At 44.4% G+C, this 25,505-nt stretch overlaps 1 long non-coding RNA gene across 2 annotated transcripts in view; it reads left to right on the plus strand.

Annotated features, from left to right (window-relative positions):
* Positions 1-2,478: 2,478 nt before the first annotated feature.
* LOC128853563 (uncharacterized) overlaps positions 2,479-25,505 on the plus strand; it is a 114,408-nt gene continuing 91,381 nt past the window's right edge. Inside the window, exons 1-2 of one of the 2 annotated variants that reach the window (XR_008452160.1) lie at positions 2,479-2,782; positions 9,750-9,817. This is a non-coding gene — a long non-coding RNA (uncharacterized LOC128853563). The remainder of the gene's footprint in view (positions 2,783-9,749; positions 9,818-25,505) is intronic. The other variant, XR_008452163.1, reaches the window with a different exon arrangement.

Below are 25,505 nucleotides of genomic sequence, written 5' to 3' on the forward strand. Positions count from 1 at the left end.
CTGACTGACTTGCTCCTGGGAGATCCTCCTGTATCCCTCTGTGTCACTCCTGGGAGATGCTGGACTAGGTAGACATGCTGTCTGCACCCACCTATTGGAGGCTTATGGGGTGTTGCCACTGCTTTCCTCCTACTCAAAGAGAGCATGCGGGGCCGGCCGCCTGATTGCAAGGGGATGTCTTGCTACAGGACTAAATGCTGAAGCAGGCAGGTTGACTTTCTCATCAGGATTTGTCTTTTGCCCAGGTCAGGCAGTTTCACCCTTCTGTACTGGGGCTTTGCATCTGCCACTGTAGGTGTGTAATTCCCCTTTTGAATTACCATGGAAGTCTAGGTACTGGATTCAGACATTGCAAATACTACTAGGGGCTGTAGAATGGCAATTTGGACACTTGAGCAAGGAAATTTTCTCTCTGTTATTTAGTTCGGTAGGATCATAAATTACTGAAACCATGGCTTTATAATATAAACATTCAGGCAGGTTTGGGTATGGGTGTATATAGCTGTATATCATACACTTTGCTGCGTACAGCAGCCCTTTGGAAAATGAAACCTGGAACCTGTCTGGTGGCTCTGCTGATTTTTGGGTTTGGTTTGTACAGGGCGATTGCTAAAACAGGCCTTTTTGTAGGTGTCAGGTGGTTTACACTACTGTGTTTTTATACAGCATTTCACAAGCACTGTACTAAGAGAAACAGAGCGGTCCTCGTGACCACTCAAATCTGTCCTGACTAAGCACACTATTGCTGAATAAAGTATATATATGTATTGTTTCAGCAGCTGTAATGCCTCTGCAGATTTCAGGGTAATTTAATCTCTTAACATGACTGTGCAACTCCTGTTATTTTTAGACACATACATTACAAGAAGAAAAGGTCCATTTAATCTGAAAACATATTAGCAAGTTTTTCTGCTTTCACAAATCTGAACCAGGTACCGCAGGGAATAAACTGAAAGCTGTTAATATACGATTGCTATTTGATGGCCAGAATGAAGTAGTTTCATGTCCACTCCTTACCAGCAGATACTGCAAAGCCAGTTGCTATTCTTGAAGATTGTATCAGCAAAGATTAAAAACGCATAGTAAATTCTGCAAAAACATACCCAGATTCTTTGCTGATAGCAGCTGTCTGCAGTCTGTATGTGCAGTAGACTGCTGGGCATGTGGGTGAGCTAGTGGGGATAAGGGAAGGGCCCGAAGTCCTCTCATGTCGATGATGACAATGAAGGTGGTGTGTTAGTGCTCTCCTCTGATGATGCTTACGGACACTGAACTTGACTGACTCCTGTCCCTGGTGTTGCAGCATAAAGGACTGTCACTGCCTGCCCTCCTGCTCTCCTCCTCCTCCTAGCCTCCCAAGTCACTCAGGATAAGTGACAATGGAGCTTGTCAGGCAATAGGATGAAACTGGTGGCTGTGAAGGTGGTCCAAGTGCTGGAGCTCAGGCTGTAAGTCTCCTCTTTGGCACAGCAGGAAGTTTCTGTACTGCTCACCATGGTCACTGTGCAAAGCTGTTTCCCTGCCCACCTCTAAAGGGGAGATGGGATTACTAAAATAAAAGCAGTTTCCTGAAAGAGGTGAGGATTTAATTTCCTTCTGAATATTCCAAACATCATTATCCAACAGGTGTTGGGACATGTGATGAAAACCAAGAAGGATGTTGTGTAGGCCTCCATCAGCTTTTTTGGTTTAGCTTGGGTGAGAAGGTGAGGTTATGCATAGAAGGTGAGGCTTTGCTCATGACTGTCCTCTTTGAGAATGAATGGGGGAAGGCAAAGGCGAGGAACAAATTGAGAAGAAACTTTAAAATTCATTTCATGGGGTGAACTGTTGCAGCTAGCAGGAGATTGTTGATTGTTTGTTGAGGAGCTTCACTAGCTGTGTTTGCTTTGGATACCGTAAATCACTGGGTCATCATGAGGACTGTGAGTCATGTTCCTCCTCGCAATGGAAAGTGTAGATTCATTGTTGTGGTGCTGTGTTCCCTGCTCAGACACACTGCAGGGTGGGCTGCCCCTTGGGAAACTGGGAAGGTGGTGCAAGGAGGGAAGCGTGGAGGTCTTTCCCTCCAAAAAGTGCAGGAAAGTTTCTGAAGTGCATTTTGCTCTTCAGGCATCCATCCTTGGTTCTGGGGAGAGCTTTGCTGGAGCCTTGAAAAAGTGGGACATGGGAGTTCACGACTTCTTGTGTGCTTGTGTTGCTGTGGATACAGGGTTCTATTTTTGTGCCTGTTGCCTAAGTTTTGCCTGCATGCTACAATGCATTAAATACATCTTTAGGATTTGGGGTCCTGGCTAGCTCAAAGCATTGAAGTTGCATCTTCTGTGGCCTCGGCAGGGGTTTTGAGCAGACTGGTCTTGATGACTTACCCGCTACTGCCTCTTCTTTTGGCAGAATGAAGCCAGGTGGTAGTTTCATTCAGTTTATAGAGGACTGATGCCTTTTTCAGCGAGGTATGTTACAGCTCCTTCTCTTTCACACAAAAGGAGAAGCCCTCAGTAGAAGAAAAGAAAATATTAATAGCCATTGAAGGCTCTGGGGGGCTAGCACGGAGGTCAGCATAGACCTACACTGCCTGGATACTAGTACTAATTTTGGTCCTGAACGCAGAGAGCACAAAACCCACCTTTGTTTCTCAGTTTTCTTTGGACCACTCCAGAATTAACCCTTCATTTTCTTTCTTCTGGAAGAATAGACCTGCAATGTCTGCGGATGTGAGCATGAGTCAAGACTGTCACTGGGCATACTTAACAGGGGAGAAGGACCTCTGCGTTAGGTGGTGGTAAGCCATTAACTCCTTCCTTTACATTTGGGACAAGAAATTCTTTCCTTGCTGGGGCACAAATAAGTCTTTCGAACACCTTTGGTCTGCTGCACATTAACACATGCCTTAGTGTTAACCAGTAAATAGTGGAATAATAATAATAATGTGGTTACAGGCCGTCTGAAATGAAGTTGTAGGCTCTACCAGTCCCCATGGGCTACAGGCTCCTGCCTCCTGTGAAAGAGCATGGGGCTAGTAAAGAGTCTGTGTGTGGTAAGAGAATAGATGTATTTAAGGAAATGGGGTTTAAATGAGAATTTAATTACTTGTTTTTGGCCTCATATCTGAGCAAGAATAACATGAAAACCTGAAATTAAGCACTTGTTGCATTCCAATACAGGGAAGAATGCCTCCAGTATTTGAAAATAATTTGAAGATAAATAGAATTAATACTTAACATATAAAAGAGGCAGCTAATGTTTTGACAGACAAACCTCCTCCTCGGAGCCAAGAACATGCATTACCTAAAGGAGGAAAATCCTCACTTGTACTGAAGGCTGCCAAGAGTCATAATTAAAGAACAAAATTAGTCGAGGCGAGAATGGAATGAAGAGTGAAAAGATTCTTGCTCCTTAGATAACTGCAGGTATTGCAGAAGGAGCACACAGAGTTTCAAAGATTTTCTTTTCTTGCTCTGTCCCTATGTCCATCAAAACTTTCACTGCAGGTTCTCTTCTTTACTTGAAATTAAAAATAGTAATGTCCCACTAAGCAAGTTGTTCTGCCATAGGTAGAAGTAAGCCTGCTTGCCATCTGTTGTGTAGAGTCTCTAATGTCTAATTCGGGACAAGGTGTTTTTCTGCTATCTTAGCGAGTTCATCGTTGGGGGCACCATTAAATTTTTTTTTTCTCTCCTTTGTCACCTGCTTGCACAAAATGTGAGAGTTCATACTAACTTGAATACAACTGCCCTTCTGTCATATTCGATGGAAATTTCTTAAGCAGTTGAAAAGTTACTGGGAGGGTGAAGGGGAAGAGCAGATAACCGGAGGCATACGGATCCACCCACACACTTATGGTCGCATAAGGCTCATTTCTGCAGGAAACTAGCCTAAAGTTTTGCAGAAGATGGGACCTGTTTATAGGAGAATTGTTATTTGATATTATTAATGAAGTACTCTGACAGTGGTTACCCAGATGTTCCCTAAAGAAAGGGAAGAGTAGATAACAGCAGTGTCATGGCCAGAGAAATAGTTAATTGGAAAGGAAAAACTGAGATATTTTTCTGCCAGAGAGAAACAGTGTCTCACTTGGATATATAAAACACACAGCCTTCTCCACCTTACACGCCTTTCATAGTGGTTAATATGTAAATCTTTTCTTCCAGAAAGGAATCCACATGCTCAGTTAGTTTAATTTGAATGATGATAAAATGGCCGAATTTTGTCTGCCTGGAACATCTGTAGAAATGCCACTGAAAATTGCAGAATTCCTCCCATTTTTTCCTCTATTGAGGTTGGACCAAAAATACATTCAGCAGTCATAAGCTGTGGCATATTAATAGAAAGATTTTCTCTATAAAACGTCCACTACTCCTAGAGGCAGATTTGTACTATATAATCCATATAGTTTTAAAGGCTAAGGGCACCACCAAATGTGTCAGCCAATTGGGATATCATAACACATAAATTACATAATCAATAGCACATGTTTTCTTCCTTTCTTCACCTATTAATGGATTTTTATAGTAGAGAATTTTTTCTTATATTGTTCCAATTATGCTGGATTGGGGAACCCATCAGAAGGAAGATTAAGCAAAAACCAGTTTTCAAATAATCAGTAGAAGGCTAGTGTTTAAGACTCATCAGTTCTCTCTTGTGCAGCATTTAGCAAGTGCTCAGGAGCATCAGCTGTAGTTCCAGTTCTGCTTTGTGCAGTCTGACAATTTTATTAATTCTTTAGAAAAATGAATGTATGTACTACCAGAACATATTCCAGCCTATTTATTTTTAGTTCATCTCAGATTTGTAACATATTTCCGTGCCAATGTACTTCTCCTCATAAAACCATCTCATTATCTTTTACCTCCTCCGTTCTTGCAGATTCTGATTAGAGCATTCTTCTAATTTTGAATGGGATTAGGGCCAGAGGATGAGATAGTGAGTGATTTACATCAGTTGATGGGCTATTTCCTGCTCTTACCACAATGATTTTGTATAAATTAGGTATTTCATGGTCAAGGTAATGGAAGTTTGTGCCTGGCTCAGCTCTTTACGCTAATTATTCTTCCTATCTATTTACTTACTAAAGTATAGGTATTTTGGACTGAATTGTGAAAGTCAGTGTTCATTCGTAGGGATAGTCCCACTGAAATACTAAGCCTACTTACTTGAATAGAGGCTTATCAGTGCAGCTTGGCTTAATTTTCGTTTGCTTGCAATAAATACCCAGAGCCAGTGTAAGCAATATTTCATGGTGTTAATACTTGATCATATCATATCACATCACGTGAAAACACTATTTTAAAAGTGCATAGGAAAGAGAGTCAAGCACAAGAAAATTTTTATTCTGGATTTCTTGCTGTTGTAGGCTTGGCTTTGTCACCTTAACTTTCTTCTTAGGATTTATTGGATTTGCAGTTAAAGTTCCTAAATTAGCTTTACAGAATCATCAAATTATTGGATGTTTTGGATTAGAAGGAATCTTAGAGATCATCTAGTTCCAACGCCTCTGCCACATTAAGGGATACCTTTCACTAGACCAGGTTGCTCAAAAGAAAAAGCGAAAGAGAAACCAAACTCTCCAAAGCACATCATTTCATCATGTGTTTTGTTTATGTTATGTGAAGGATCTTCCCGAGTCCCAGGCTGGTTTGTCAGCAAATTTCCCAGAACTTATTTCCTAAGGCAGCCAGAGAGACATTGGGGCAGAATTCTCTGGACTAGCCTCTCTCTGGAGTGATCCTTTGAAAGAAGCGTGAAACCTGGTAGATTTTTCTGTCAGCAGAGGTGAGACTCAGGGAACGAGTTCACATTCCAAAGGGACATACTCTTAAGGAGTAGTTCAACTCCTTCTGTGTTCTTGCAGCAGTGGTTGACCACCATTAATCCCCAACACAAGAAGGATATGGAACTGTTGAACGGGTCCAGAGGAGGGCCATGAAGATGATCAGAGGGCTGGAGCACCTCTGCTATGAGGACAGGCTGAGAGAGTTGGGGTTGTTCAGCCTGGAGAAGAGAAGGCTCCAGGAAGACCTTATAGTGACCTTCCAGTACCTGAAGGAGCTACAGGAAAGCTGGGGAGGGGCTGTTTGCATGGGGTGATAGGATGAGGGGGAAGATTTAGATTAGACATTAGGAAGAAATTCTTCATAGTGAGGGTGGTGAGACACTGATTGCCCAGGGAAGTTGTGTCTGCCTCATACCTGGAGGTGTTCAAGGCCAGGTTGGATGGGCCTAGAGCAGCCTGGCCTGGTGGGAGGTGTCCCTGCCCATGGCAGAGGGGCTGGAACTGGATTATCTTTAAGGTCCCTTCCAACCGAAACCATTTTATGGTTCTATGATGCTATAAGCTCTACAATGCTTGATATAAACAAAGACTGAGCATATGAGTAGGAAGGAGTTTAGTGGCCTTAGAGGCTTGGCTTCTCTAGGAATGGCTGGTTGCCAGCAGCTGACCTTTTTTTGGAGCAGCCAGAGCTTGGGAAAAGAGTTCCCTCATAGTTTGTACATCATTTCCCCCATACCCTGATTCACATGAGACTTCTTCCTTCTTTCCATCATGGTTCAGGCTCATGGATAAAGCACACAGGTGGGGTTTTCAAGTTCTAAAAAGTCTCCACTGAGCCTGCATGTACTGAGGTTTCTGGGAAGATTATAACATGACCGATTTGGACAAAATCACACAGGGCCAGCAGGAGGCCTGATTTTGACTGCACAAACACCACGTTCCTTTTCCAGTGTGTGGAGCCATTACAGGATCCCCCAAAGACCTCTTTTCATATGTATAGTCTGTAACAGGGGCAAAATGTGGGTTTTTTTCCCTGGCTTTGTGCTCAGGAACGACTGAAGCATTTTGCTGAAGCTTTCCCAAAAACCACTTAGCCTGGGGCAGACAGAATGCATGGAAAAAATCCAGCTCAAACAGCTGAAATTTGGCAAAGTTGAATGCAAACTGAAACACATTCTTCTCACGGAAAAGCTTTGGGTGACCTCTGACAGGCAGAATTCCCTGCTCCACCTAGCTGAGACACACAGGCAAAGTATGCAGCTTACCATCTGCATTTGTCAGCTTGGGTGTATGTACTCCAAACAGCAGATTTTATATATAAAAATTATATACCCTTCCCTATATACATGCTGCATAGCTCCCTGCTACGCAGGATTCCTGGCCCTAGATCAGCTGCATCACTCCTATGATGTCATCCTGGCATATCCCACCTCCAGCATTCTTCTCTGCCTGGGCGAATGGTCTAGTCCAACACTGGTTTTTCTCATTTTTTTTCCCCTCCCCCACCCCCTGGGTTGGTTTCTGCTACTGCAGAAAATCAAAGGCAGCCTCACAAATTTGTCTCTGCTTTTCATTTTGTTTTGCTACAGAAGTTAAAAAGAAAAAGTTGGAGATGACTTTCATCAGCACAAGTGAAGAAGCATCTGTTTACCAGGAAAATAGCCCATAAGTTTGTGTTTCTTGAGCTAGGAAATAGCTGCCATTGCCACCACTACAGTTTCTTTGGGCATTTATTGTGTCCTGGGAGATGACTTGGTCTGACACTGTGACACACAAGGCTGGAGGCTGACACTGGGGTGGGCATGGGACACTGGACAAAATCATGTGGCTGTGACTCACTGGAAGTCATTTTTCGCAACCTTTACTGAGACAGTATGTCCAACAGCCTATGCCAAGCCCTTTAGGAAATCTACCCTGTGTTATAGTTTCCTTGAAAGAAGAGTGGAAGGAACAAATTGTGTAAGTACATTGGTTAGCAAAGCCTGTGAAACTGGTGGCGATGCCATGGGGATGGGATGTTTTGCTGTTTGTCCAAAAGTCGAGTAAGCAAAACCACTGCAATCCATTGTCAGTGTTGATACACAGTTAAAAACTGTCCGTGTCCTTTTCCTAAAGAAATGGAACTCAGCAAAGGCACCACAGTTGATCCTTGTACTGCATGTGCCCAGTCAGGAGGTCCCTGTGGGAGGTTTAGCAGGACCTCTTGCAGTCAGGAGCAAGTAATTCTGGGAAATGGGCTTTACAAACCTTTCCTCCTCTTTGCACAAGCAGAAACACAACAACACAAGTATGCCTACTTGCTTCCCTGTCTGGGCATCAGTGCTGATGGGCTCTCATGCCTCTCTGTGGTGCTTAGTGGGCTGTGGCAGCTTTACATGAGGTGGTGTTGAGTAGGCACTGACACAGAGGATATGAAGGATAATTGATTGTAGTAGTAGTAGGAGACAAACACGTCCATAGTGGCAGTCAGTTCAGACTCTTTTGGTGCCTGAGGCATTCACTTGCTGTGATTTTGCAACAAGTCTTGCTTTGCTTCATGTGCTCATCCTCATGATAATCCTTTGAGGTCTTGATTTATAGTGCAGGAATACCACAAAACGTAACCATTTGCCCTAGGCTGCTGAGAGCCCGTTGCCCACAATACTGTCTGATCTGGAGAGGAGAGTCCATCCCCTTACATGGTCAGAGTGTGCTCTGTGGTGTGACCTCGCCATAGCTGACCAGGTTAGTCCCATCAGCCCTACCTAGGACAACATGGCATCTATCTTTGTCCTGGGCCAGAGCCACTGCTGAAGTGTCACTGTAAAAGAAGACTGGGCAGGGAGGCTGGGCCACGAGGCACACACCCACACTTGGCATGTATGGCCTAATATCATGGGTCTCCAATTGTATGTGGGGCTGCGAAATCCATGTCAAGAGCTGTGTAGGCATTTAAGGCATATACATATATCATGTTCAGTGATGCTTTGTGGCTCTGTATAGCAATGAGGGAGGCAGGCACCTGCCACAGCAGTGTAGGTCTTGCTCCAAGGGTCAAAGACCTGTTGCCTCTAGGTTATTTTTGAGTCTGTGGAAGAAATGTGTTGCTGGACAAGGAACTGAGGGCCTGTCTCACCTGCTTTAGGCTGGCATTTCACCTATAGTCTATTCTTTCTTCTTCTTCTTCCTTACAAGTAAGGAACCACTGCATGAAGTATGACAGAAAGAAGGATAACAGCACAAGTCTTGGAGAAATGATTTGGTGTAGCCTGATCTAATAAATCCACCACTGCCACACCTGGAAGCAGGATAGCAAAGAGAACTAGCTGTTGTTTTATCTCACTTTTCTTCTGCTCTGCTCATGGGACGTAGCCTTTCTCAGAAGATGCTTCCTGCATACCAGGCGCAGAGAGAGCAGCACATTTTACCCTGAAGTCCAGTCACCCACCATTTTTTCCAGGGAAAATGAGGTAGCAGTGCTAGACAGTTAGTGTCACAAAAGTGTCATTGAAGGGCTTGGTATCACTGTCCCCAGTATGCTAGAGGTAACATGCAGAAGAGAAGACCACCTGTGCAGTGGTGTAAATCAGCTGCGTAACTGCAGTGAGCCATCCTGGCTCACACCAGTTCAAAGTCCAACCCTGGAAGCAACCACACACTTTTACCATCCTTCCAGACATTGCTTGCACAAGCATCCAAGACATGCAGTGAGAGGACCATAGACACTTGTGAGTAGCATGGGCAGCAGGACGCTTCATTTCAGCTTCCATTTCATTTCCCTCTTAGCAAGGAAATCTTTCTCTTGAAACCGAAGTTTCACAATGAATGTACATCTGCTGAGATAAGGTTTGTGGGAGAATTTTGCTTCATATACTGCTGAAAACACAGCTAGCTGAGCATATTTCTAAGTATTTCCTTTTCTTCTTCAGCAGGGACAAGGGGGTGAAGTGTTATATGTGGAAAAGAAACATAATGTAGTTACTTTTTTTCTCCCCAGAAGGTCCTGGTGACAAGTACTTGAAGAACACAGAAGTAACTCCATGCCAGTGGTACCCAGGAGACCAGGTTTGGAAAACCTAACCCAGAAGCCTTTTATAAAGAAAAGAGAGTCTGCAGGAAGAAAAGGCTTTTACATAGGAAGTAACAAATTAGCAGGACCAGAAGACTGTCTGGAGGGAGAGAAGAGGCAGGAGGGGGTGGCTGCTGTAGTTACAATCTGGCCTGAACAAGGTGCTGAACTTCCCACGAAGCCATTTGGGGTTAGCCAGTGATCCCATCATGGCCGTGCCTCCATCCTGAAGACAGTCTGGGTGCATAAGGGATGATGTCCTTTCCCTGTGGGCCGTTCATGCTCCCCCTCGCTGGCTGAGGCTGGCCAGTTCACACTGCTGGATAATTGGGAAGCAAAGTAGTTTCCTACGTAGTTTCCCCTCCCCATACCCTAGCAGTGAGGGTGGAAGTAAGGTGCTAGAGTTCTTCCTTCCTTCTTATGTCTGGGATCCTGGACCTGTGGCTGAGCCCCTAAGGCCCTGGATGGAGAAGTAGCTGAGGGACAAATGAGGAAGCGGTGTGTTGAGCAAAAACCTTGAGCTATAGAAATCTTTTTTTTCCAGAAGAACAGGGAAGGGGGTGGGGGACACAGGACACCAGCTATGCAGTTGCAGCAGCAGCATGTTTTCATTGTGATGCAAATAACTTCATGTAATTTGAGTCAGGTTCGGGTTCACCCAGTTCTTGTGGCTAGAACTGAAACCAAGATGTCTTCACTTTTGCTCACAGCTCTCAATGCTCTCCTCTCTTGCTGCAATCCCAGAGCTTGTTTTGTGACAAGATTTCGCTGCAGTTCCAGAGCTTTGTTTTCCATGTCTCTAGAGAGATGCCATTTGATGGAGCACATCATCAGCCTTAGTCAGCTAGGTGGTTACCATGCTTCTCTGCCCCTCTCTGGTGACTTTTTTTGCTCCAAATGTTCTTGGGTTTGATTTCTTTCTTTCTCCAGAAAGGGCTCATGAGATGTACTGTGGAGTTCATGGGTGTGATATGATGCTACCTAATTTAGTGGAAGGTGTCCCTGTCCATGACAGTGGGGCTGGAACTGGAACTTTAAGGTTTCTTCTGACCCAAACCATTCTATAATACTAGGAAAACTCATTTTGTTCAATCACAGTTGTTCACTCTCAAGTTAGGCTGACACCGTCTATGACCCACACACATAGATACCAGCCCCACAGCACCAAATTGTAATTGCTGAGGCACTGCCCTGTAGACCAGTTTGGACAGCTTTGAAATCAGTAGCTTTACTTCTGGGAAAGACAATGTACAGATTTAAACAGGAAATTTACTGCCTTCTTGCACAAAACTTGACTTCTCCTCACCCCCTGCATGCAGTAAGCCTGTAAATGTTTTAAGTCACCTCACTGTTATCCTGTGTGGGGTCTTTGTTCCTTGCCTCTCCTGCTTATGTTGACCTAGCCCTGCTTCTCTTGCTGCACAGCCGGCATTAAATTCTGGGGGCACAGGGCAAAGGCAGAGCTTGGTCACTTCTCGCTGCCCCCCTTGGAGGGTCTGACTCTTGCTGCTGCCTAATGTGGATTAGTGGGGCTCCCCTCCAGTTTCAGGCCCTGGGCAGTCACCTTAGTTGCTCTCTCCTAAATCTAATTCTGTTCCTCTTTGTCCAGATTATAATGCTCTCTGGAATTCATTTTAAATGCAGAGCAAGGTCAGGGGAGGCTTCAGGGCCAGCTTGGATTCTGTTAGGAGTAGGGCTGTGCTAAAGGCACTTCAGGCCTATTTTGTAGAATTGGCTGTTAAAATCATAGTGGTTTCCTGAGGTGGCTGTTAAAAAAATCAGTTTCAGCAAGCTCTGCTCCCTACAGCTGCTGCCGTCTCTCCTGGTACCCGGGCTCCCAGGCTGGGCTCTGTGAATGACTTTTTTTTCTACCCCTGCCATCTCAGACCAAAATGTCTCTGTTCCCAATAGTGGAAGGCCCACTGCTTGCTAGTTCTTCATCCTTGCCCTGTCCTTCATGCTTTCTGGCCCTGGCCCTGACCCAACAGACTGTTCAACTGCTTGGGTTCCACACTCATTGAGCCATTTGATACACTGAGTGGGAGTGGCGCATGGTGGAAAGGGTGCAGATCTCAAACTCTTACATTTCAAAATCACCTCTTGATTTGAAGGATCTGATCCTGCTTTATGGACCCTCACACTTCTGTCAGGCAATTCAATTTCCTTTCATTTAAATGCAGCTGCTTCTGGTGCAAAGTATGGCAGCTGCTTTACACTGCACAGGAGAACACTTTGGCAAAGGAGACCTAATGAGTGTGCTTGTCTGAATCTGCAGAGGGAATTTAAGTTGAGGGAATGTAATTACTTGAGTTTGGCCAGGACACTAGGAGAAAACACCTGTACTCTTCTGACGTGCTGTGAGATAATAATTTGCATACACAGTAAAGCAGTCAGCATTAGTTAGGTCCCTATTCTGGTTGTGCAGTGTCCTGTGTAATATTCTGCTCTCTCCATATGTGGGGAACAGGGTTTTGATTCTTCATACATGACAACTGCATGATTGAACAATTTCCCCTAACAGGCACTCATAGAAGGAGGTAGTTGTCTACTCTAATTTTGTAGGGTCTGTGGGGAAGCTGTTGGTAAGTCCTCCTGAAATAATTCTAGTTTCCTCGGCTTTGGTTTCACATCTAATTAGAGAAAAAAGCAAAACCGGAATTTTACTTACTGAAATAGTAAGGATGGGGAGGAGTAAGAGTTTGTTTATTAGGACTAGTTCTTTTCTACTCTGCCGCAGATGAGACCCAAGGAAGTAAGGGGCTGAGTAGGCAGTACTCAAGATCCTAAGGTCCTAGTGGGTGTGGTGGTAGATGATCCAGTCCCCTGGCCAAGCTGTGGCTGAAGTCATGACAGTTTCTCTGGCTTCTCTGTGGTTTTGTATCGTCCTTACACCTTAACCAGTCCCCAAAACAACTGATGTGGGAGTTTTGCCCTGTTGACCTTCCTTGGCCATTCACAGTTATTTTAAGGTCCCTTAGAGAAGAAGATTATAAGATCATCAGAGGAAAAAATCATTTTTGTGTTCTCAGTGGCCAGCCTGAGAGGTGGTGAGATCTATAACCTAACTTATGTTAGGTTAGGTACTGTGACTCAAATTACAGTACTTATGATAAATGAGTGTAGGTGATATTGATCCCAGATTTGATGTAATTTTGATCATTTTGATCAGCTCCAGGATTAGTTTTGCCTAACAGCATTCATTCTTGGAGCCAGACTCCTTCTCAGCATGAACAATAACATTAAATGATCTCTTAATAAGTAAAAAAAAAAGGAAGAAAACCTCATCCATGCTCACTGTCATCACTAAAAAAGAAATTAACTTTTTGACTGGACCACAGAATTGCTCTGAGGATGGGCAGCTGACTTTTTCTTATGGAGGAGGAAGTGCTGTGTTACTTGGAGAGAGTGTGGATGCTACAGAAAGTGGCCCTAGTTCTTGGAAACCACATTACTATTCTTTTCCCCAACAAGTTCAGGAAAATTCACGGGGATTTCCAAAGAGGAGAATTGTGGCTGCAAAGAATGGTGGCTGTTCCAAACAGATAAATCAGTCTCCAAACACAGTTATCCTCAAGAGAAATCATGCTATTTTCTCTCTGCTGTTAGGAAGATAACTATTAACCCCAAAGGGAAGGATAAGAGGAAGTTCTTATGATGAGATGTTCACAAACAGGAAAACCCCATGGACTGTCTTCATAGTATCTATAGAAAAGTCTAATTCTTCTGTGGGGAGGTTGTAGACATTCCTTAAGCTGGGGAATGAGCCACCCAGTTTGATCCATCTTCCTGCTTTCTGCTCTTCAGATCTTCAAGGGTCAGGTGAGTAGGCAGCAGCAGGTTGAAGTGCAGGTTCCCTGCCACATGTGGAAACATGGCCCCATTGCTTGTGCTATCAGCTCACAACTGGTTGATTTTATCTTTGTTGCCTCTTGAGGGAACCATGCCTGATGCCTGAAACGTCCCAGAGGGACAAGAAAACAAGTGCAGTTCTTCTATATTTGCCTAGAAAATGCCGAGCAATAGCAGCTCAGACCTTCAACACTTCTTGGAAGCTGCTTTCATTTTCCAGGACTGCTTGTTCTTGGTGATCTGCTACGTATCTCTGAGGCACACATCTCCTGTGCTGTATGTAAATCTGCAGTAATACATCCTAGATTCCTGTAAGTTCTTACGCTGCCTTCGATTAATAGAAACCCCAAGTTCCTTCTCTAGCTTCCTCCAATGACCGCAACTCACGTCATGAGTAAAGTCCTGCCTGCCATGCTGTCTGCCAGTGTGTGTGCATATGGTCTGCAGAACATGAATGCATCAAACCACTTCACAGCATTGTTGTTTTCTTTTGCCTCTTTTTTTTCTTGGTTTTTTTTTTTTTTTTATTTCTTTCAGTGGAAAGTATTAAAGACTGAAAGCCTTTGCTAATAAAATTCACACAGCTGCTGTTGCTGCAGATGAAATCCTAACACCACAATAGGGATTTCCAGGCAGGGATACCCCCTTGTAAAGTGCGCTGAAGAGGGCAACCCATTTTCAGAGTGTGGAAAGCCGTCACAAAGACATGTCACTGTGTGTTTAGCCACCAAACCTATAAATGAACTAGCCTTTAAGGTTGTTCTCCGCAGTCAGTGCAGGCTTGCAGTTCCTTCCCTCACCCCTATACTGCCACGGAAGCTGCCTTTTGCCCAAGTGCAGCTATGGTTTGGAGAAGCCGAATTCAGATGACAAATCTGTCCTGAATGTGGGGATAATATCATCAGAGGCTCACATCTGGCCTGTCAACAGCTGTCCATTTGTCTTCTAAGCTTTCAGTTGCTTGATAATGAGATATTCTAATGAGAGTGTTGACACTATGGTATGGTTCTGCCACAGGGCAAAGGGAAGAAAACCTCCATTCTTGCTTTCTCCCTTCTCCTAAACAGAGTTGAAAATGCTGTTTAAGAAGATAATATGCATAAAAATTATTTTGCAGGTTTGAGAGTGGATCCATCCAGAATGAGTGTTCAGGAGAAGCTGCAGAAATAACATTTTCTGTTGGATCCAGCCATTCCACGCTGGATAGTCTTTGTAGAGTGGCAGGCACCTCATCTTGGGCAGACGTTTTTAAAGGGCAGAAGAAAGGTCAGTTTTCCTGGAAGTCTCCATTTCTGGATTTCCTTCCCCTTTTCAATACAAGCCAGCATTTATCTGTAGGTTTCCAGAGGACAAGTCACTTCTGAACTAGTACCTTTTGGTGCAAATATTGCCTGAGTAGCAGCAGTAGAAACTTCATGTTATTCTGTCGGGATACTCAAATCATCAACCTACAGACATGCATGTAAGATTTCCAAGCCACAGGACTTTCAGTTCTTGTGTGTAATAACTTGTGCCAGTTGCAGCAGGAGTTGCTTTAGGTGGTGGCTTGTACTAAAAGAGTTGGGGCAGGAAGGTCTCTGTGGGAATGACAGAAGCTGTTGTCCATTTCAAGGCCACCAGAGATTTTACAAAGTCTTCTTAAACTTTGGCATGGCTGGTGGCCTGCTTATTGCTCCAGGTATCATGCATGGTCTGTCTGAACCATGAGGTATGTCTGGATCTGTGCTAGGTATCCTCTGCCTTTGTGGCTTGCAGCTTACTTTATCTTGGTGCCCAAAGCCTTATTTCACCTGCCAGTGGTGGAGCAAGAATAAGTGAAGGCCATTTGAGTTAACAACCTGATTTTGGCAAATCAAGATAAATGTGCTGCTTTTGTGTAGCATTTACCTGGGCTCGGGAAGACATCTGAAAGTGCATGGTGTTGTTGTTTTTCTTAATATTTTGCCTGCTTTTAGTTTTCTGGGTCTAAGAGCCCCTCCTAATCAACCTTCAGAGACAACACCTGCCAAAGAGACTGTAAGCACTCAGCTGTGCCATTCAAAGCCCTTCTGAGTTGTCTCCTGGTTTATTCCTCTTTGGTTTAATGCAGGTGGTTTACACATATAATTTTGCCACAGGTGCCTATTTGCAAAAACAATTATTTGTCTGGAGCATATTCACAGTTTTTTGCCATAGTGCCCCTTTTCAGAAGAGGCAGCACACTGATGCAGCTGGTGGAGCATGTTGTGGCATCACTTATGGGAAGGAGCAGTCTTTAAAACATGTCCCTAGTTCTGACTATTTATGTTGTTAGAAATACATAACTCTAGGGGGAAAAAATATATATGCCTTCCTTCTCCTCAGTAGTTTTTCCTAATTATTTCAATATCTGATCCCCAAGCATTTTGCTCTGATTGTTAGAAACTGCACGTTCAAGAACTCCTGCAAAGCTTAAGGATTCTGCTTCTGAAACTCAGAAATGGGGTGTGCCAGCAGGGGTCTAAGAACTTGATCCTGCAGCTCTTGTTCACACAAAGATTTTAGTTTTACACCTGTATAGGGTGTAGTGTAAACTCCCATCCCACTCAAGCCTGATTTGAACAGGGCCTTATTCAATGCTTCGCCTTTCACTGGGTTTATGGGTGAAGATGTAAAGGGAAGAGAGGACTAAGTGAAAAGAAGTATTCATTGACTTCAGTGGAAGTCAGCTTTATTACATGGCTAAAGACTACTTGTTCCCCTAATGATCGCCTCCCTGCTTGTGAAGTTCATTTCATGAGTTCAAGATAGACCTGACAGGTGTCATTTCCATGTTCTGTCCTTAGCACAAAAACCTCATGTACAACTTCAGAGCAGCTGTTGGTTTTCTACTTTATTTTGTGTTGTGTTGGCCCGGTTCAATAAAATTGGTTATTAAAATTATAGCTGGCTGTGTAGTTGCTGGTTCAAAGTTGCTTCCTAAAAGCTCCGCTCCCTGACACTGCTGCTTTTTCACTGGAGAGATGGATTATGTTTTCTTCTCTTGGTGAATGGTTTCTCTGCTCCCCCAGACTGATCCAGCCTGGATGCAGAAGTAGCTCTTCCATCCCCTGCTCCAGCTTTCTGGGCCCATTACAGGTTATCAGCTTGCTCATGTGCAAGGCCCTGACAGTCCTAGACATTTTGATTCCCAGGCACTAGTTTCTGTTTTCCCAAAACAAGAGGCTGCTTAGGTCAAAACATCAGAGCTGAATGTAGAGATCTGCCACCTCTTTAGGCCTTGCTCTCCTATTGAAGAAGAGGGCAGAGGTTTATTGCATCTTCTTTTCAGCCTTTTAGACACAAGCTTCAGGCTGCTGACAAAGTGCTATTTGGCTTACTGCTAATCTGGCAGAAAGCGAGCCCTGTATCTCTTATTTACAGCTGCACTCCTAATTAGTTAGCAACAAAAATACACAATAACATACAGTTTGTACTCAGATGGGTTCTGGCTAAAACTAAGCTGAGATATAGTAAGGTAAAAAACCTCAAGACTCTGAGTCATGCTGAAGGCAAAACCCACAGAACGCAGAAAATTACCTCTACCCTGGGAAAATCGAATGTTAAGGTGTTCTCTGTGCAGAAAGCTGTGAAGGTAGCACACCAGAGCCAAGACCAGACAAACACTTGTAATGAAACCTCTGTATGTTGAAAAGGCTGGAGCTTCAGTCTTTCCCATTGCGGAAACTCCTGCCTAAAATATATAATTTTGATGACAAAGTCAGAAGATGCTTTATTTTTAAAATATTAATTTAAGAGGAGATGTGCTTTTCCCCTATGTTTAAAAATATATGCATATGATATACCACCCTTCATTTTACTGTTCTTCTACCTGTTTTTTTGGAAGTTTGCTAGGAGGACAAATTGAAGGCAGAGGGATCCAAACACTCATGCATGTTAACCTCACACTTGTGGTTTGCTTGAAGACCCACAGTAGGTTTGTGGTAATATCCCAGAGGTCCTATGGCTAGATAGGTCTTGCTCATATCGCTCTCATCTTGCTTACTGTGACTTGGCTTTCAAGATATCTCAGACCTTTTTTTGCCAACATGTGCAAAACTCAAGTGCCTTCTTGACTTTTGTCCCATAGCCTTGCTGGGAATGGTGTTCATGGAGGCTATCAGAAAGCCGGTGTCAAGTCCTGCTTCTGCTCAAGAGACCTTGATCCGTCTCTGCCTGATGAATGTGGTGACACCTGGGCTTTTGGGCGCTCAAGCCTTGGTTTTATCAGCCCCAGAAATTGAAGCACTTTTATATCAGCTTCAGCTAGTCTTCAGACCAGGAACTGGATGCCAGTTGTCTTATTCCTAGACGAGTACCCAACATACTAGGCTGCTGATGGCACCAGCTTTCTTCTCCTCGCACTTTCTTCTCTCTTTCTGCATCCCTGTGAGCAGCATGGATGCAGTAAAGTCTGTAACTCTTGTGCTGTCAATCCCATCATTTAGCAAACTTGCTGCTAGGTTTTGCAACTTACTGGAGTGTACTGACTTGCCTTGTGCATCTGGAGAACCTTGTTGAACCCGGCTCCCCAGCTTAAGAACAAAAACTTTAGTTCTTCTTGAGGCCATGCAGAATGTTGTCTAGTAGGCTGTGGGATGTGGTGATGTGTTGCGGTCTCTTGTTTTCTTAATTTAAAAAAAAAATTGTTATTCTTTTTTATTCAAGCATTTTCCAAAGCACAAGCAAAACTAACATTTTTATTCTTTTCTTAGTTCTCTGGTGTGCATGAGTGAGTCATCCTGATAGAGGAGCTCAAGGCCAGTGCCATGTCAGATACTTACACTCAATATGAGTGCTGCATTTAGATGCTCCTTGTTGCTGCAAAAAAAGATATAACTCCTCTTACAAGTGAGCCAGAAAAAAAAAATTATTGTGGATATTAAAAAAAAAAATTAAAAATTTTCTGCTGGCTAGATTTTTCCTGTAGCTGCTAAATACAAGGAATCCCTTTTCATTAAAAATTACTATAATTCCTGAGCGGTGCATCCAGGCACCGCTCCATGCAGATAATCATGCAGAGACCTGGGGTGGTTTGGGGTCTCTACATGGAAGTGTCTTTTGCTTGGAATGTGCTAGGGCCGGGGCAGTCCATCAGGGCATTTACGCCTGATGGCAGGCTTTGCAAGCCTGTGTGGAATAACTTGGTTCTTCCACAGGTTGTTTTCTGTAGATTCAGGTTTCCACACTGTGAAAGCTACAGCCACTAATAGCAGTGTTTAGCACAGTTTGGGTTCTGTCTGAGAGCCAGGCTTTGCTGTCTTGCCTAAACCAAGGCTGGGCTGATATGTAGAGGCAGAGTGTCTTTAGGGATGCCTTTTCTGGTAAAGAAGACAGCTGTGGTGTCAGATAGGAATCAGACCATTCCCTTGTGTCTGCCATAGTCTGACACCAGCCTGCTCTTGCAGATGAATAAACATTGGCCTTGAGGGACTTCAGTGCACCAACTTCCCTGTTTTAAGTTTAGAGAAAAAACAGAAAAGGACTTTCTGTGAGAAGTCTGATGAAGTTGGCTGTTTCAAGGCCAGCAGAAATGCTGCTCCCCCTGTTCCCTTTTAAGCTTTAGCAGGTGCTGTGGTTAGGGCAGGGATTTCACCCCTAATCTGGAAAGATGCTCTGTAGGTATGAATGCTGCCAGAAACAAAGCAAAGTGACATATATTAATAATTTGTTTTCCTCTGAATGAGGCCCAAGGGCTCTGGTGTGCTGTAAGGATAAGGAGGTATGTGAGGGAAAAACCTCCAACAATTACAGAGGAAAAATCCATGGAGAAATTAGAAAGTGAACAGGAGATTAATTAAATGATCAGAAAGTCAGAAAAAATAAAACCAATAAGAGTATTTTTCCTTCCGTCTTTACAACAGCTGTGTCAGTATCTCTCCTTTCTTTCTTCACAGCAGTGTGAGAGCTTCAGCATCAGGCATCACATTTGAGATGAAAAGACAGCCTTCTGTGAGAAAGCCTAGAAATATCTTCTGCAGACTATACGATTTCAAAGGGAACAAAGAAAAGATAGTCCATTGACAGGGCAATCAGGCGTGGCTGGGCCAGGCCACCCAGGGAGGACATCCATCCCCCCCTGCAGCCAGTCCAGGTCTGCCTGCAAAAAGATGGATGAAAGAGGTGCAGACCTGATGTACCCACTGCATAGAGTGTCTGCTTGTCTTAGCAGGGCTGCTCCTAGTAAAAGTTGGTTTTCCCCAGCAGCAGCAGCTGGGCGAAGGCATTTCTGCCTTCTGTCAGCCTCAGGCAGAGGTCTACTCATCCTGTGAACTGGTGGTAATGCAGTGTTGGTTAGAATTGGGAGGCTTTCAGGAAGATGATGTTAAAAAAAACCCAGCAAAAATGGAGAAAAGCCTGAAGACCCTAGTGGGAAAGGTTGCAGGATGAAGCAGGGTCTTCTGCTGGGCAAACTTCCTTTGGCCTTTATAATTGATAAAGCATGTGAGCATATTTCCCATTGCTATGTGTGCAAGGTGTGGCCCAGGGTGCTCAAGTGTCTGAGAGACACTGAGCTTGGACATCACCCATCCAGAGGGCTTGCATGGGTCTGCAGTGCTGGCACAAGCTCCAGCTGCCAAAGCCTTGCTGCAATACTGTTTTCCCATCCCCTTCCACATTACATAATGTCCTGAGGCTTTGAAATCTGAGTCCAAACCATTGATTATCGAGTACTGTTCCTGCCACAGCTGCTACTCCCTACCCTTCCCCCAGTCTTTTATTTCTTCTTCCTGGCACAGGCTTAGATGGGCACGCATGGTGCCATATATTCAATGACTTACGAATTTTAATTTCCTGTGGGAAACGTCTTATGGCCTGCAGGTAGGTGCTTTGTTATTTTTCCTCCCCTCTCCAGCCTCCCCCATTAGGCGTTTCCTTAGCTTTAGAGCTTTTCTGTGCCCTTAACTGCCCCTTTTGAGATCCTGAGCGCCTTTGGATCTCATTTACCCTGAGATGTAACTTGACTGGTTCACTCATTTGTATCTTGGTAAATGAAAGGAAACCCAAAAGTCTGTTAGCTGTGTTTTCCTTGGTAAGTGTAAACCAGTCTGTTCGTGGTCATATTTGCAATTCAGAAACATTCAGTACCAGTGCATCCTGTATGCAGTAATGCATTTAATCATCCATCTGGTGTGTGAGACTCTGGATGGAGGGAGAGAGTGGTCTGACCAGTGAAAACTTTAAAATTGGTATCTTCTGCCTGAAGAACAAAAAAGGCCATGGCTTGTGCTGCCCGTGCCACAGAGTAGATGGTTCTGCTGTCGGCCATCAGCAGAGGAAGGTGGACAGTCTGAATGTGAGAGGAGTGATGGTGTTCTGGGACTGTGGTCTCCTGCCTTTGCACCAAGCCTGAAGGCTTGAGGATCAACAGGAGTAGAAGTTAGCTGTAAAAATAACTCTTTGGCATTTTGCAGTCTCTGCTTTCATTTAATTTCTATGTTTGCAGTCTTTTAATTGCTTTGGACAGTTGATTTCCCCAAGAGGACAAATCTCGACCTTGTGGAGAGGTACAGGGGCAGCAAGCTGTAAAGTGTAACTGGGCTGCACTTACCAAAGGAGCAATGGGTGAATATGTGGGCATATGAATGTATGTGTGTGCACTGTGTATTTGTATATCTGAGTGATTAAAATAGAGGTACGTGTATATACATAGTTACATAGAGAGGCATCTATAAATATGTATATGTAGCTTGAGCTTTGAAATATGTTTCTTCCCCACCCATATTTTTCCATCTGTGATTCCAAATTATGCTCCTTTTCCATTTCACTCTAACCAACACATTCCCTTGGTCCTTAGGATGTAGGATAGGACTTCATAAAATCATCCTTCCTTGGGACCCTTGTGATCCACAGGGGCTTTAAACATTATTTGTGAGGAGAATTTGTAACTATGCCCATTTTGAAGGTATGTTCTGCTGCCTGCATGTTCCTTTCCAGCTGTCAGAGAGCTAAGCATGTGTGTGCTCATGAGTCTGATCTGTCCATTAGAGCCCTGACACTGACCCTTCCAGCTATACTGATTGATTCCCCTGGCTCCACTTGTCATAGCCGTGAGAAACTGTGGCAGGTCTCTGTCACAGCCTGCACCACTGGGGAGTGGCGGTAAAGGAAAACACAGCCCAGCAAGCAGCTGTGGCAACCTGTGGGGATGGGGGAGTCCAGCACTGCGGGTACCAAGGAGGTGAGAGAGCAGTGTGTTGAGCCTGAACTGATACTAACTCTGTTCTTTTATGCATTTTATGCATCATGCTCTGTTCTTTTATCCTCATCCTGACATTCCATGTATTTAGCTCATTTTTTTAAGAACAGTTTGGAAACACTTGGTCTAGGTTGAGTGAAAGGCTTAAACAGCTAAGATTCCTCACCATTCGCAAACTCATTGCTTTGCATTGGGAAGAAATTCAGAGTTTTTTTCTGAAAACAAAAGCTATTCTTTTTCTTTCTAGTTCTTACTTGCTCATTTATTAACTACCCCTGGCTTCGGTGCCTGCACAGCCCCACGTTTCATTTTGCAGATGCTTGCCATACTCATCAGCCCTGTAAGAAGCCTGACTTTCAAATGAGCCCAGAGTCTGAGCAGGTTCCACTGGCTTCACCTTGTTATTGTAGGGTTCCTGCTTCCACCTACCAGTCAGACCCACCAACATCAAAGGCACTGTGTAGATTCACACCAGATGAAAGCCTGGCCTACCTCTCTTGGGATACACCCATTCCCTGCCCACTTAATGCTACTTTCCCACCTCGCCCGCTGTGGAGTAGGACTAGGGTGAGACCATTGCTCAGCATGGCAGCCTCTGCTCCCATTCCCTCTCTGCTGGAGGTGCCTAGAGACCCAAATGCTGCCTTAACCCCAGGCCATGTCTACAAAGGGAATTTCACTTGCCGCCTTCTCTTCTGCAGGCAGCAGCTGCTGATGCTGCCATGGGTGCAGAGGCACAGGCAAACTTGGCTGCTATTGCTCCTGCCCATGCCCTCTCCATGGAGGGCTATCTGGGCAATAAATGCCGCATACTGTGGACAGGCATAATGGAGTCTTTTTCTGCACCTATACAGTGGACTTTTTTTTGCAAGGACTATTTAGTAGCATTTTGCTTACAGATTCATGGGAATCCAGCATAAAGCATCTGAAGGCTTCTTTGTTCAGGCCCATTTTTTAACCCGTGGGTCTGAAAATTCCTCCAGCTCTGGTGCCCTTGCATCATCCCTATGTCCTGGGGTAAGGTAACTCGCTCTGCTGCCAGCTGGGCTGCAGTTCTTTCAGGGAAAACTGAGAGATCTGCTCTCTGGTCTTCTTCTTCAGGCACAGGGCACACCTGGATGCAGTCTCCTGGTTTTAGGTGAATTGGTTTGAAAAGCCTGGACTGCACTGGGTTTTCTGTGAAATTAAATCTTGAAAAAAAAAACCAAAAATGGCTGCACCTTTTCCAAAAAGGCACTTCTGGTAGCAAAATGCAACTCAGAGTAGTAGAGCAGAATCTCTGTGTGGTATAACTGACTGCCTACAGGCTGGAAAGGTATGAGTTTGCACAGCTTAGCTTATATAAATTGAACAGTAAGAGCCAGCAAACTGCAGCCATATGAGAGAGCCTGAAAGGTTTGAAGTATTGCAGAACAAAGCTACTTTTATGATTTATACACTTGCCAGACAACCATCAAATTCTTTGCTGAAACTGGAGCTTCCCTGGTAGCACCACGAGGGCTGGCCGGCCTGCGAGGAATTCTTGGCATCAGAGCAGCTGTCCTAGAGTGGTACAAAGGGCTTTGCCAGTGTGAGATGGAGCTATCAATAGGATGTCTATCAGGGCAGGCAACAAATGGGCCACTGATCTTGGCTTCCTTTGCCTCGCCAGCCCCTGTGCATGTGATATACAGTGGTAACAACCCCCTCGACAACTGTCATAACATTTCTGTAGGTGTGGTAGCCATTGAGTGACCCCTGTGCTTCATAATGAGCTCTTCCTTGTTAGGCAAAGCCAAGTGGCTGGAGCGAAGGGAGAAGCCTATGGGGTGTGATGCCCCTGTGCAGGCAGGCTTCGAGCTGCCCATGGGGGGCAGTGTGCTCAGGGAGTGGGCAGGAGATGGCCGCGTGGGGCAGGATACTAGTGGCCACTGATGGTCCTTCCTGTCAGGACAGGCCCAGCTGGCATGTGAGCGATTAGTAGCAGGAGGACATCCCTATGGTCTGCCCCGCATGGAAACTGTAATCCAAGGAAGATGGTCTGGAAATCAGGCTTATATAGGGTTTTGCTCATTTTGCTCATGTTGAGAGTTGTGCCAGCCCCTTAGCTTTCTTGTACTTCTGTTCTCCTGTGTGCTCAGCTAGGAGTCTCCTAGTTGCAACCTTTCTGAGGTACCATTTCCTCCTGTGTAAAATGAGAGTGATAGTATTTAATTACTTTGTAGTCAGATGAAGCTTCTTTATAAAGGCCACCGGAAAGGTGAGAATTCCTGAAATTTTGCCTGTTAAGAGAACTTTGGCCACCATGCCCACCTGAGTGTATGGATTAATGGCAGTAGTTTGTGCTTCAGTGCTTCCCTGGAGGTGGGTAAGAAACCTACTCAAAGCCTTCAGCCTAAGGTCTCTTTGCTAGTGCTAAGCTTGTATGTACTGAGACATTATTTATTTAGAGAACAGCTCTTATTGCTGCTGTTTTGCCAGAAAACATCCTTTGGTTTCCGCTGGCCTCTGAGCCTGCAGCATTAGAGATTATTTTCCACATTTGTTTGCATATTGCCCTCATTAATGCTTCCAGCAGAAGTCTGTGGGCACTAAAGCAAGAGGAGACAGGGCACAAAATCAATGGCAGGCAAGCAAAAGGATATGGCATGTGAAAGACCTGCAAGAATGTGTTTGAATAGCACCATAGAAAAGACTTTTTGAGGTTTTGCAATGGTTATGATGGTACACAGCCATAGCGGGGTCTAAGCCATTAGCTACTGTGGGCTGACTGTTCAAATGAAAGTATTTCACCTAAAGTAAGGAGACTACATCTGCTTGAAAAGTTTCACAGGGTGGGACTTCACTTTCAGGCTGACAGTATCCAGGGATCTCCTGTACCCAACAAACTGTCACTGGAGAGTACCAGACAAGTGCACGATGATATATAAATAGCTAATTTACTTTGGGCATGGGCATTGGTAAGCCTGGCCAGTTCCTTCCTCTGGCTTTTCCTTATGAAGTGCACATCATGTGGAATCTCTATATCAACTGGAATGACTTACTTTGTAGGACTGTGATGGCAATGATGCTCTATAGCAGACAGGGAAGAGGGGGAAACCTGTGCCAGAAGAGAAACATGTCAGATTATTTTGATTGGGGTGGAGTGGGGGACTGGTCCCTTTGAAATAATAGATTTTGGCTCAGACTCCGAGTACATCTATTTTTTAGGGTGAGGCAAAGAGAGAGGCCAGTTGACACACGGTGAAAGAACTGGGCCTTCTCATTAGGAACTGTTGGTTTTACCCTGCTCACCCTGTTTATTCGCAGGCAGCCGACTTGTCTTCTTCTTGGCTTTCTCTTCCATCAGCTAATGTGGATTGGCCATCTCTTCCATTTAAACAGAATCCAGCAGTATTTTGATGCCAGGGAAAATATCAAAATGTTGCTCTGAAAGCCACAAAGGGTTCAGTTATTTCCTGTAGACGATATGAAGCCTATTGAATTGCAAGAGATGGTTATCTGCTCTTACTTGTGGACGAAAAGGACTGGGAGTGAGTGGAATAGAAATCACTGTGCAGGCTGCTTTTGCCTATGAAAGTCACCCATCTCAGTTCATAAAATTAGGTTAGGCATGGAATGCAGGAAGAGAAAAGTGGGACTTTCTTGGCGCTTCCTAA

Source organism: Cuculus canorus, chromosome 1 (genome assembly GCF_017976375.1).
Source record: "Cuculus canorus isolate bCucCan1 chromosome 1, bCucCan1.pri, whole genome shotgun sequence".
In the NCBI taxonomy this organism is placed as follows: domain Eukaryota; kingdom Metazoa; phylum Chordata; class Aves; order Cuculiformes; family Cuculidae; genus Cuculus; species Cuculus canorus.